At 40.4% G+C, this 14,822-nt stretch overlaps 1 pseudogene; it reads left to right on the forward strand.

The window, feature by feature from the left end:
- The first annotated feature begins 337 nt into the window (after positions 1-337).
- On the forward strand, positions 338-1,754 carry LOC137942890 (mitochondrial arginine transporter BAC2-like; annotated as a pseudogene).
- Positions 1,755-14,822: the final 13,068 nt, after the last annotated feature.

A 14,822-nucleotide genomic window follows, 5' to 3' on the forward strand; every position in this document is an offset into this window, starting at 1 on the left:
CTCAAATTACACAAGTTAGTGAATATTTCTCTTTTCCAAAAATTCAACATGGTAATAAAGCAAGTTTTATGAGTTGATTTAGTTAACCCACAGAGATTATGTCATCCCTTTTTTATATGCCTATCTCTATTATTTTTAGGTTTGTATTCTACTTTTCTTTCTTCCTCAGTGATATTATCTTGTCCCTCGTTTCCCTCTGTTCTCCTCTCCCTTGCATTCCTCTCCCGGCAAATTTTTTTGCCCCCTCTCTTCTTCCTCTCGTCTTCGCTTTCTTCTTCCTCTCGTCTTCGCATCTTTTCTCTGGAGCAGAGAGTTCATCGCCGGAAGTGTTGGTGGTATGGCGGGGGTCATATCAGGACATCCTCTAGATACCTCAAGGTTCGTTTTCAGCAACCTTCCTTCTGTTGCCTTCCAGGTTCTTGCCCCATCTCCTGCATATCTTTTCTTTTCTATCTGAGCTTTATCGCTAGGCTGCTAGCCTCGTTGAGCATATTTGCGAGTCGATTTCCCCCTTTTTCTCCCTCCATCTGTCGTTCTATTCATGTGATTAGATCATCTATTTTTATACAAATTGGGATGTGGAAATCCCCAATGTTGGTCCAGCATCCCTGGATTGGATCTTTTCGCCTCTTTGGCTCTTTATGTACACTTTTTTAACCATAATCAAACTGAAATGGATCCCGAATTTATAATTATGACTGTTTAGCAGGCCTTGAAGGGTAGTTAGGTAAGGTGTAGCAGAGCATGAAGTCACTGTAGAAATATCCCTAATTATGTTATTACTGGAAGCTAAACATCAGATACAAGTGGTTTGATGGGAAATCAAATTGAACTCATGGAAGTTGGCAAGTTCATTATCTATAGTAATTTTTAGTTTCTTTCAGATCTCTGGGGAAAAATAACCTTGCTGAGCAGGTTTGATAGGTCTTTGTAATGCATGGGGCAGATATCTTGTTTTGTATATTCTTTGCTATCTCTAAGATTCATTAATTGTATAGAAATTTCTATTTGATACAGTGTCTTACTTGTATTTCATTGTCAAAAAATTGGTCATCTCCTGATAAGAATGTGGAATTCGATATAAAGTGTTTAGTTTTTTGTCTTTCTTCGATAAAATTTTGAAGTTTTTCCCTGGTAAACACGTCTATATTGGTTTCTAGATGCAATAATAATCTCACTAAAAGTTCTTCTGTGCAGAATGCAGTGGTCTTACAAGTTTTTGCTGTTTTATCGCAGGCTTGTGAGCGGAAAAGGATGGACCTATTAGTGTGGTAAAGAATATTTTTAGAAGAGAAGGAATCAGAGGGATGTTCCTAGGCTTCGGAGTCACTATGATTAGAGATATGCCTGGGCATGGAACCTACTTCTGGACATACGAATCCACTAGAGAACTACTACACCCAGGGTGCCAAAAGAGTGGCCAAGAAAATGTTTCAAAAATACTGATAGCCAGTGGCTGGGCAGGAGTAGCCAGTTGGCTCTGTTGCTACCCTTTAGATATGGTTAAGTCAAGACTTCAGTCTTAATCACAATCTCCAGGAGACAAGACAATGCCCAAATATAAAGGTATAATGGATTGTTTCCGAAAAAGTTTGAGTGAAGAGAGCTACCTGGTCCTGTGGCGGGGATTAGGAACAACAATAGCCAAGGCCTTTGTCGTGAATGGGTCTATTTTTGTGGCATATGAGACAGCATTGAGATTCCTATCTAATAACAACCAGGGTGGAGTGGAAGAAAATGAGATCGAGTTGTAAGGACATTGCTAATTCTCTTCTATGATTGAATGAAAAGATCCAAATCGACAAGCAACTAGCCATTCTACAAGAAAGAACTGGACAACATCGTACTGGTCTTAAAGAGCAGTTGCTAATTAATGCTTGTTTGCTCTTTACAATTAGTAAATGCAAAACCATTTACTTGGTAACATTCGCTTGGATGTTTTGTCTACAATGTTTGAAGATTTTATAATTATCCATTCATTGTATCAGAATTTCTACAACAGGGATCCATGAAAGAATCAATGTTAGTGAAAATTACATCCAAGTATTAGAAAACAAGCAAATGGGCAATGATATATTCATTAATTGTATTATGAGTATAGTAGAAACAGCTCAATAATTTTGGATGGGAGAATACTGAAGAGATGAAACGCGAGAGACTTCAAAAAATGCCTCCCCTGGCCAATTGATAGACAATGCCTCAACTGGCCTTCCTCCCTTTGAATATAAGTATTCAATATATTAATTTTGTAATTATTGTATTAAATTAGTGATTTAATAATCATAATTAAAATATTATTAAATTAAACATTTGAACAATTATTTTGGTTTAATTATCCCATTGTTATAATTAATTAAACTAATATTATATGTTCTATTCAAGCATTTAGTGTAATAATCATATTTATTTTGGTTAATTATCTGTTTAGGTATATGTTCTATTTAAGTATATTATAAAAAGTTACTCATTCTCTTGTTTCTATCATATTTTTCATTTTGGGGCACTAACACTGGAATCTGTTTTCCAGTGCACTTGAACTCGTCTACACTAACACCCAAGCATGAGTTGAAGTTGAATCAATTCATTTAAGATGAACTAAAATCTTAACTTCATTTCAAGTTCATCAACCCCCTTCCCATGCCATCAAAATGAGAGTTTATATGTAAAATTATATCTCAAAAGAAAGCATTGTGACTCTAGTTTCTAAATCATGAAATGTTATGGACTCCATAGCATCCTAAGTTATCCACAGGCATATGAATTAAATTATTTCCCTTTCCATGTATGTTAAATTTGGTTTGGTTTGGTTTGGATGTAATTTGACATGAACCAATTGACCCATGGGTCTAAGTTGTATTTTCATCCCCAAACATATTTATTGGGACGTGATGCTGAATGAAGGCAAGCATTGAGTAAATTAATTTTAGCCAGGTCGGATTCTCCCTCAGAAGTCCAGGTCGAGCTTCCTTCAAAGCTCAATCCATTCTATTATGATTCCACCATTACACGTTCAAAGAACAGGGTTCTCTTCCAGCGTCAACAGCCAATCTGGAGGGAAGCGAGGGAAGAAGGGTGACAAGATCCATGGCCCGGGAAGATCCCAACATCTTGGTATCAGACAGGTCCACCCTTGGGGATTCCTCTTCCCCCGAGGATTTGCGTCAGCTTATTGATGCAAATCGTCAAAGATCAGATGCAGGTATTGATGATCTTCGCATTTTAATGGAGACCATGAATATGACACTCGAGCTCATTCTCCAGCGACTTGATGAAGGTGGGGGTCATGGACGCCGCCAGTAGCCTATTCTCCGCTGGCCGAGCACCACCAGCCACCACCACCACCTCCTCCACCACCGTTGTGCCACCTCCATCCACCTATGGCACCTCACGCCCAAGGACCAAATTCGGTTCCCAGGTATGTGAAACTAGACTTTCCAACATTTGATGGGTCTAAGGACACCTTGATTTGGTTACACAAATGTGACCAGTTCTTTTACCATAAAAAAACACCGGCGGATGACCGGATCCAGTTGGCCGCATACCATATGCTCGATGAAGCGCTCCTATGGTTTCACCAATTCCAAAATGAACATTTGGTTCAAGATTGGGAGACATTTAGACAATCTTGCATGATGAGGTTTAGTCCTCCTGCTAGTAGCAATCCGTTGGGCGAATTGATCAATTTTAAACAGACTGACCCACTTGATGAAACGACCTTCCAGGAACGTTTGACCAGAGCTAGTAATTTTGTCAAGCCCTCCCAGTATTCAAATCTTTACTGCTGGATTAATTGAGGCCCTACGTCTGGAGGTTGAATTACATTACCCATGAGTTTTGGACCACGCTATGAATCTGTCCAGGACAATTGATACTAAACAGCGTGTTCTAAAAGGACTCACTGCTCAGGAAACTAGCATGGCCAAGCAAGATAAATACCTGTGCCATCGCCCTATTCAGGGCCTCCACATACAGGTCCTACTACAGCCCAGTGTGTAGAGAGTTCTTCCTCCACGCCACCAGCCCCTTACATAAAAAAATTAAATAGATAGGAGATGGAACAGAGGAGGGCCTAAGGCCTTTGTTTTATTTGTGATGACTAGTATGTCCAGGGTCACATATGCAAAAAATTGTTCAGTGTAATTCTCTGTGCGGATTCTGAGGACATCTTACCCAAGGAAGACATTGTTGAGACAGACTAGGAGGGCCCAGCTATATCCCTCCATGCCATGACTAGCCTGCACAGTTCTAACACAATGCAAGTTCGGGTACAATTGCACCTTCTACAGTTACTAGCCTTAGTTGACTCGGGCAACACGCATAACTTCATCAGTTAGCCAGCGGCAAAACAGCTTGGGTTAGTAATCTAGCATAACACAGGCCTCTCAGTCTCAGTGGCCAATGGGGCCAAAATCACCAGTGTGGGTATCTCTACAGCCACCCCCTTTTCTATTGAGGGTCACTCCTTTATTGCCGATTTCATGGTGATTCCTCTGGCAGGATTTGATTTGGTACTCGGACTTAAATGGCTCCAAATGTTGGGGCCTATTTTATGGGATTTTCAGGCCCTGACCATGACCTTCACAGAGGCCCAGCGTCAAATAACCTTGCATGACACACATGCTACTATGCCCTACACACTTCAGGCAGTTCAGGTCCAGAGCACCGAGTTCTGTAAATTATCTCAATTACTTACAAACTTTGAAGATTTATTTCAGGCACCTTCTGCTCTTCCACCTATTCGTCACTATGAACACTGAATCAGATTGCACATAGGGACTAAACCTATGGTGGTTCGGCCTTACCGTTACCCCCACTTACAGAAGGATGAAATTGAGCGCCAGTGCCAAACTATGCTCGTCCAAGGAATTATTTAGCCCAGTAGGTCTCCTTTCTCATCCCCGGTGTTACTGGTCAAAAAACATGACAAGTCGTGGACGTTTTGTGTGGACTACAGGCAGCTCAATGCTCACACAATTAAAGATAAACATCCCATTCCAATGGTGGACAAGCTGTTAGATGAGTTACATGGCGCCACTATATTTACCAAGCTAGACTTGAAGTCCGGTTATCATCAGATTTGAGTTCATCCTTCAGATTTGGAGAAGACCGTGTTCCGCACGCACCATGGTCATTTCGAGTTCCTCGTCATGCCCTTTGGTCTCTCCAATGTGCCATCCACATTCCAGGTCCTCTTGAATGAGGTATTTATCTCTCTCTTGCGGAAATATGTTCTTATTTTTTTATACGAAATATTGGTGTATAGCAAACACTGGGACGAGCACCTTCAACAGGTATTTACCCTTCTCCGCTTCCATCATTTGGTTTTAAACAAGTCCAAATGTTCTATGGGTCCTCCAAGGTGGCATACTTGGGCCACGTTATTTCAGTAGTTCGGATGAAGGTTGACCAGACCAAGATTCAGGCCGTCACAGACTGGCCTCCTCCCACCTCCATCACAGCGTTAAGGGGATTTTTGGGCCTACCTGGGTATTACAATAAATTTATCCGCAGCTATGGCCAGATTGCAGCGCCACTCCACAACCTCCTCAAGAAAAATGTTTTCACCTGGTCCGAGACAGCGGATCATTCCTTTCAGCAGTTGAAGGAATCATTATCTTCAGCGCCGGTTTTGCAACTCCCGGATTTTTATGAGCTATTTGTAGTGGAATGTGATACTTCGGGCAGAGGTATAGGTGCAGTGTTACAGCAACAAGACCACCTGATCGCTTATTTCAGCCGACAACTTTGCCAACACCATCACAAACTAGCGGCTTATGAAAGGGAATTAATCGGTTTAGCTAAAACAGTCCAGCATTGGCGGCCTTATCTCTGGAGGCGCCCATTTATTATTCGAACCAATCATTGTAGCCTGAAGTATCTTCTTGAGCAGCATCTCACCACCTCCCCTCAGCAGCACTGGTTGATTAAGCTGATGGCATTTGACTTTACCGTTGAGTATAAACCTGGCAGTTTGAATCTGGGGGCCGATGCCTTGTCTCGCCAAGGCGTTCCAGAGCCACACTTACATGCTATTAGTCAGCCTAGAGTTCTTTTGTTGGATTCTATACGGGAGGAGACATAGCAGCATCCGGAACTCATTGCATTATATCATGATATTCAGCAGGGGACATCGGATATCCATAGGACAATCCAAGATCATCTTATCTTGTTCAGGAACAGGATTTTTCTGCACCACACCTCGCCACTTAATCCCAGTATCTGAGCCTCTTTCCATGACAGTACACATGAGGGCAGACAGAAAACATATTTTTATTGGAAGGGTATGAAAAGCAGTGTAACAGATTATGTGGCGGCTTGCCAGACTTGTCAACGGAACAAAGCCGAATCATTAAGTCCAGCGGGGTTGCTCCAACCACTTCAGCTACCGTCACAGGTATGGTAAGATATTTCCATAGACTTCCTTGATGGCCTTCCCCCCTCTTCCGCTAAATCCGTTATTTTTGTTGTGGTTGACCGCTTCTCCAAGTATGGCCATTTCCTCCCTTTGGCGCATCCCTACACAGCCGCTCACGTGGCTCAAATCTTCATGGATAACATTGTCCGGTTACATGGGATGCCTGCGTCCATTACCAGTGACAAGGACACCATCTTTACCAATACGTTCTGGAAATAACTATTCAAGCTGCAAGGCACGAAATTGGCGTTTTCTTCCGCCTACCTTCCACAGACTGATGGACAGACCGAGGTAGTTAACAGGACAATTGAGATGTATCTCTGTTGTTTTGTGGGGGACTCACCTAAAAGGTGGGTTAAGTGACTGGCATGGGCAGAGTTCTGTTATAATACATCATACCACAGTGCCCTCGACACTACTTCGTTCAAGGTAGTTTATGGCAGAGATCTACCTCGGCTTTTGTCGTATATGAACCAGGTACATCCAAGGTAGCCACATTGGACTAGGCTTCAGCAGAAAGGGACGCCATGCTCAGTGAGGTGCGCGCTCATCTCCAGGAGGCCCAACATGTTATGAAACTATCTTATGATAAGAAGCCCCGGGAAGTGTTCTTCTCTCCCGGGGATTATGTGTGGCTATGTCTCCAACATTACAGTGAGCTTTCATTGACCACCTCCAAACACCACAAACTCTCCCCGAAAAATTATGATCTCTTTCAGGTGTTGGACCGCATTGGCACAGTCACCTACCACTTGCAGCTTCCACCAGAAGCCAAGATTCACAATGTGTTTCACGTCTACCAATTGAAGGCCTTCCAGGGAGACTCCCCATTGCTACACACCCCTCTGCCACCGCTACATGAAGGTTGGGTCCTTTCTACTCCAGCGCAAGTGTTGTAGGCTCGCCGCATTCAGGGCGATTGGGAGGTTCTAGTGCAGTGGGCTGATGCAGACCCCAGTGACACTACATGGGAGCCCTTAGCCGCTTTCAGGGCTCTCTACCCCTCGTTCGAGCTTGAGGACAAGCTCTTTCTCTAGGAGGGGGTGATGTTATGGACTCCATAGCATCCCGAGTTATCCACAGGCGTAGGAATTAAATTATTTCCCTTTCCATGTATGTTAAATTTTGTTTGGTTTGGTTTGGATGTAATTTGGCATGAACCAATTGACCCATGGGTCTAAGTTGTATTTTCATCCCCAAACATATTTATTTGGAAGTGATGTTGAATGAAGGCAAGTGTTGAGTAAATTAATTTTAGCCAGGTCGGATTCTCCCTCAGAGGTCTAGGTCGGATTCTCCCTCAGAGGTCCAAGTCGAACTTCCTTCAAAGCTCAATCCATTCCATTCTGATTCCACCATTACACGTTAAAAGAATAGGGGTTCTCTTCCAGTGTCAACAACCAATCTGGAGGGAAGAGACGGAAGAAGGGTGATGAGATCCATGGCCCGGGAAGATCCCAACATCAAACCATTTCTCAATCTGATGTTTTCAAATATATCAATATTGAAAGACTCAAAGGTCATGCTGGAAGTATGTTATTTGCATAAATTTAATTTTAACCTCCTACCTCAAAGATAAGTCTCTTATGTTTCAATTTTGGTTTCTTTTCCTTTGAGCATATAAATTCTAGGCTCCAAATTTTGTTATTTTAATTGCATTCCTCATCAATTTACAAGCATCCACACCATAGTCATTTCTTCTCTATCAAATTCATGTTTTGCTTGTACTACATAGCAGCCATGCAAGCCAAAGTTTCTTTTTTTTTCTCTTCAACTATTACCTTCAGTTTCTATCCCATAAAGAACACCTATATTGATGAAAAATCTTTTGAAACTCCATCTTTAAGAAACTTTTTTGTTGGATAAAATTAACTTGTGGATAAAATTAACTTGTCTCCCACATGGAACCCTAAATTAGGATTTGAAGTTGTTTCAAAAGAGAAACAAGGGAGAAGAAGGGTTTACTTCTATTTAACTTTACTAGCTTCCTACCATTGACTCTTAGGCTAAGCAAGTTCTCTTATTAAACTCTCTTTACTGCCTTTATGTGTCATTGATATTCTCCAAAAAGTTTCTATATTTTTGGTCAACCCGCTTAATGTTACTTCATTCCTTTAAGAAACTTTCAGAAGACATGATAGAAATTTGATCTTCTAATTTGTTTTACCCTTTTTTTGCATATCAAGAGATTCACAATAATCTATTGATTTGATGAGCGTTTCCTTTTTTGGAACTGAGTATTGCATTCTCACCTCCTTTCGTTTTTTAAGTATAGGTACTACTATCTTTGTGTTTTTCTAGTATTACTTAGATTTATTGTTGGAAGATGGGTTCAAGCCCACGAGCTCAAGAAAAGAAGCCCACACGTCAAAGGAGTGGCATATGTGTAAAATATGGTACTTTCCATAAATATGGCATAGAAGTGTAAATATGTGTTCCTTTTATGTTTTTTGTTTTATCAAGTTGTAGCCCTAAGGGCATTTTAAAACTATAAATAAAGGCATTGGCTAAGAGGTAGGGCATTGAAGCTCTCCTCTCTTTCCAAAAATTCGTCCAGCCCTCATTTTTCTTTTTGACGCAACCCTCTTCTTCCTTAATCCAAACTCTCTCCTTCCACGTTCTTCTCCTTCTCTTCTCCTTCTCTCTTCTTCTTCTTCTTCTTCTTTCTTGTTGATCTAAAGTTCCTTTCATGAGATCCTAAATTCTACATGGTATCAGAGCAAGGAGTTTAGGATCTCTTCATGGAGTTCTTATGAAATCTGTTCAAGAAGTTGTTAAAGGAGTTCAGTCATGAAGAGATAAGTTCATGCTCTTCTTATTTACGTTTTTTTTGTTTCCTTTTCTTATTTGCATACTCCTTTTTACTGTTTTTCTTTACTTCTTGAATTTTGAGTCACATCAAGTCAAGATAAATCGTTATATGTTGTAAAGATTTATTTTTATGACTAAATTGATGTTAGAATCTTGACTCCTTGTAAATCAATTACAAGAGAAATCAAAATTATTTGTTGTTTGCATCTTATTAAGATTGATGGGTAAAATTCAATTACCTTTATGTAATTTGGATCCATCTCATTTGAGGTAGAATTCCAGCACATGTTGTTGTATCTTCTCCTACTTAAGGTTACTCATGGGTTTGTGTTATGTTGTTGGATGTCCATTATATGTTTGATGAAATTCTAGCAGACATTTACCCTTTGTAGTTCCATTTTTTTAACTTCAACAATAGAATTTTTTTTTACATTGAAGTCTCCCATGAGCTGAAGATAAATCTCTTCTAAGTGTCTTTGTTTGTCGTTCAATCTTCTCTAATTTTTTTCTGTTGCTCGTTTGTGTTGGAGTTTCGATTAAGGCCTAATTGATTGCATCTACTTTCTTCACTTTGTTCTTATGAATACAAGAGAAGTTGAGTGATGGCTGGATGTTATTATCACTTTCTAAAGGCACAAATTGTTGATAATTTGGTGCTTGCCCTTGTGAAAGAAATTGGTTCTTGTTCTCTTTTTTTGGTGATTGATTTGGTCTACGGGTTCTTCAAATTACATTGAGTAATTGTTCTTTGAAGAAGGTCTTTTCCCTTGACATCCATATTTTACTTGCCTCATCATGGAGATTGGATACAATAGTAATAAGATTGATATACTCCATATTACTACAATTCCACTTAGAGGTCTCTCCAATTAAATGAGTTGGTCACAATCGGTTCAGAGGGTTCTTATTACTCGTGACCTCTTGAGCCACGTTGCTAACTTTCCTCCTCCGATTGATGAAGAAGATGCGTACTACCATAAGTGGGTTAAGGATGATAACATGGTGATAAGTTGGCTCATTAAAAGCATGGAAGAGCAAGTGGCCAACAATGTGGTCAACTTGGAAATTGCCAAGAAAATATGGGACACTTGTGCCAAGCTTTACTCAAGCACTGCTTCATTACAAAAAATATATGATGTCTTACAAAACATGCTGCATATGAAACATGGAGATAATATTCACGAATTTTTGGAACGGTTTTGAGGTCTTCTTCAAGAATGGAAACTAACTCAGCCATATTCCACTGATATTTTCATTCAAGAATGACACAGAGAAGCGTTGGCAGCAGCTATTTGCTTATCGAATATTAAACCATACCTTGAGGTGGCCAAAACTCAGCTTCTAAGTTCTTCTGCTCTTCCAACCTTCGATGATATTAGTGCTACATTACTTCGGATACCGGATCCACCCCTTCCTTCTTCTATTGATGCTCCATCGGCGATGTTCTCTAGCAATCGGGGAACATCTTCCTCATCACGAGGACGAAGCAGAAATATGAGAGGGGTTCGAACTATGAGAGGGGCTGAAAATAGAGGTGGTAGAACGGGTCAGAATTCTTTCCATACTGAGCCTCGACTTTGCACTTATTGTGGCCGTCAAAACCACCTTGTGGCATCATGCTAGAAACATCATGGCAAGCCTGATTGGGCCACAGCTAACCCAGTCTCGGTTAACATTGAGAAAATGAAGATAAGGCTGAATCATCATCCGAAAATGTGACTCTAACGGCTGAGGACTATGCTGTATTCCAGAAAATGAAGTCCTTCATGGAATCATCTATTCCCTCATCATCTACGGCTGCCACTACTATTGCCTCAGGTATGCTTTCTTCCTCTTCTTCCTCTTCCTCTTGGATCATCGACTCCAAGGCCTCCGAACATCTATCAGGTAACAAACACTTGTTGCAGTCCTTATCTCTTTGTTATCCTCATAAATTCGTTACTATAGCTGATGGTACCCAAACCAAGGTCCTTGGCAAAAGTTCATCCTCTCTTACTTCATCTATTTCCCTTCAAGGTGTTTTGTTTGTTCCTCAATTTCCTTTAAATTTGTTCTCGGTTAGTCAATTGACCAAACAATTAAATTGTTCTGTCACCTTCTCACCGTCTTCTTATGCCTTTCAGGATCTCACTACGAAGCGGGTGATTGGTGGCGGCCATGAAAAGGGGGGTTTGTACTACTTCACTCTTCCACCATTAGCTGCATTATCGTCCACTACATCTGAGGCCCAACTTTGGCACAACCGACTTGGTCATCCGTCTACCCCTTCACTTTTTTCTTTGGCTCTATATTTAAAAGGACTTTCTAATTTCAGTTGTGAGGTTTGTCAATTAAGTAAACATGTCAGGAGTACATATTCTTCTCATCTTACAACTACAAGTACTACTCCGTTTGAGCTAAAACATTCTGATGTATGGGGCCCTTTATGTGTCTCAAATATTTCCCAAGTTAAATATTTTGTCATTTTTGTTGATGATTTTACTCGAGTGACTTAATTGTATCTATTTAAAGAGAGTTCTAAAATTCTTCCTTTGTTTAAAAATTTTCATGCGATGGTCTTGACACAATTTGGGAAGAAAATTCAAACCCTTAGATATGATAATGCTAAGGAATACATGTCTCATGACTTCAAATCATTTTGTGAGAGTAATGGGCTTATTCATCAAATATCATGTGCCTATACTCCTCAACAAAATGGTGTTGCTGAAAGGAAGAATCGTCATCTTCTTGAAGTTGCTCGGGGTCTCCTCTACTCCATGAAGGTACCCTATACTTACAGCATGCTTTCTCATTAATAGGTTACCTTCATCAGTCCTTTATCATAAAACTCATTACTCTGTGTTATTTAATGGTGAAGATCCTTTTTCTCTTCCTTTGAAAGTGTTTGGATGTACGTGTTTTGTTTATGTTACATCCCCACCTAAAAATAAACTTGACCCTCGATCTATGAAGTGCATTTTTTTGGGATACTCTCGCACCCAGAAAGTTTATTTCTGTTACAATCCTACCCTACAGAGGATGTTTATCTCTAGGGATGTGACTTTCTTTGAAGACACTCCCTTCTACTCCTCCCATGATGCTCCTCCAGGATGGATTTGTCCTTCTACTACTCCTTGTCCGCTTGTGCCGTTCAATCTTGAAGTGAATCCATCCCCTGATGCACCGGTCGTACCTTCACCTATGGAGTTGTCGGATCCACCCGAGGTAAGTCTTTCTCCTCCTATGTATGGGCCTGAATTTAATACTCAGCCTATTGCTTTAAAAAAAGAATGTCGCTCCTGTACTACGTCGCATCCCATCTCAAATTTTATGTCTCACCATCGCTTGTCTTCCGAGTATTTTTAGTTTCTTGTGTCCCTTTCTTCTACTTCCGTTCCATAGTCGTATCAAGAGGCCCTGAGACATCTAGGATGGAAGGCGGCTATGGATGAAGAAATGCACTCTTTATATGAAAACCAAACCTGGTACTTAACATCACTCCTGAAAGGTGAAAGACCGATTGGTTGTCGATGGGTTTTTTTGGTGAAACATAATCCGGATGGATCGGTTGCTCATCTTAAAGCTTGACTGGTTGCTAAGGGCTATATGCAGTGCAATGGGATAAATTATGAGGAGACCTTCTCTCCTATTGCAAAATTGAATTCGGTACTCATCATCTTATCTATTGCTGCTAACTCCTCATGGCCCGTCTATCAGTTGGATGTTAAAAATGCTTTTTTAAATGGTGATTTCAGTGAGGAAATTTATATGGTTCAACCACCTGGTTATGTGGTTGAGGGGGAGTCAGTATGCTGGTTAAAAAAGTCTTTATATGGGCTTAAGCAGTCCCCTCGGGCTTGGTTTGATAAATTTCGCAAACACTCTTACGGTTTGGTTTTCATCGGTGCTCAGTTGATCATTCCGTATATTATAAAGATACGATCAAAGGGAAAATATTATTGGCCGTATATGTGGATGATATTATCTTAATCGGTGATGATGCTTTGAGCATACAAGAGGTGAAACAGATGATAAGTCAAGAATTCAAGACTAAAGACCTTGGTATGCTTAAATATTTTTTGGGTATATAAGTTTTTCAATCCAAACATAGGATAATATTGTCTCAAAAGAAATATGTCTTGAATCTTCTTGAAGAAACAAGAATGAAGGGTTGTAGACCAGTTGACACACCTATGGATACAAATGTAAAATTATGTGCCACAAATGAAGAAGATATTGATATTGGCAAATATCAAAGACTTGTGGGAAAACTAATTTATCTCAAGATAACTAGGCCAGACATCATATGTTGTAAGTGTAGTGAGTCAATTCATGCACAAACCACAATTACCCACTGGCTGGCTTTAGAGAGAATATTACGTTATCTAAAAGGAGCTCTAGGAAGAGGATTTCTGTATAAAAAACATGAACACTTCAACATAGAAGGCTTCTCAGATGTAGATTGGGCTGGATCTCCTGATGATAGAAAATCTAATCAGGATATTGTACTTTGGTTAGGGGAAACTTGGTTACATGGAAAAGTAAGAAGCAAAATGTGGTTGCAAGATCTAGCGCTGAAGCAGAATACAGAGCTATGGCCCACACCGTTAGTGAACTTTTATGGATCAGGACCCTTCTTACCAAACTAGGTTTTTATAAAAATGGGTCCATGAATCTGCATTGTGATAATCAAGCAGCCATTCATATCACTTCAAATCCAATTTTTCATGAAAGAACTAAACATATTAAGGTGGATTGTCATTTTATATAGGAGAAGTTTCAAGCAGGAATAATCTCTCTCAAACATGTGTCATCTTAAGAGCAAGCTGGGTATTTATGATGTCTTTTCTCCTCCAACTTGAGGGGCAGTGTTGGAAGATGGGCTCAAGCCCACGAGCTCAAGACAAGAAGCTCACACATCAAAGGACTGGCATATGTGTAAAATATGGTACTTTCCATAAAGATGGCATAGAAGTGTAAATATGTGTTCCTTTTATGTCTTTTGTTTTATCAAGTTGTAGCCCTAAGGGCATTGTAAAACTATAAATAAAGGCATTGGCTAAGAGGTAGGGCATTGAAGCACTCTCCTCTCTTTCCACAAATTCGCCCATCCCTCATTTTTCTATTTGACGCAACCCTCTTCTCCCTTAATCCAAACTCTCTCCTTCCACGTTCTTCTCCTTCTCTTCTCCTTCTCTCTTCTTCTTCTTCTTTCTTGTTGATCTAAAATTTCTTTCATGAGATTGCAGTTGGAAAGAATAAGCATGGCTAGTGAAAGGTAAATGGTTATATTCCAATATGGAGGGCGTATTACATGAGATGGTTGTTAAAAGACACCCACGTGTGTAGGGCTCACATGTTATGGTCTTGGAGTTAAGTACCTATGCTTTCCGCTCCTGACATGTAAGTCTTTTGGGTAGTATTGGCTAGGTGTTTAACATTTGGTATCAAAGCTGGCGCTACGTCCCGAGTTCGACTCTCGCGCGAGGCATCTATGTGTGTTAATCTCGGGCATCTCGATAGCTACGTGTGATTAATCCCGGCCACCATGGTCGTCGGCTCGTGAAAGTGGGTGTACTGTTATGGTCCTGGGGTTAAGTACCGATGTCTTCCGATC

The sequence above is a fragment of the Aristolochia californica genome, unplaced genomic scaffold (assembly GCF_029961685.1).
Source record: "Aristolochia californica isolate CCGP_79_NKW_82.1479 unplaced genomic scaffold, dmAriCali1.0.hap1 SCAF_10, whole genome shotgun sequence".
NCBI classification, from domain to species: Eukaryota; Viridiplantae; Streptophyta; class Magnoliopsida; order Piperales; family Aristolochiaceae; genus Aristolochia; species Aristolochia californica.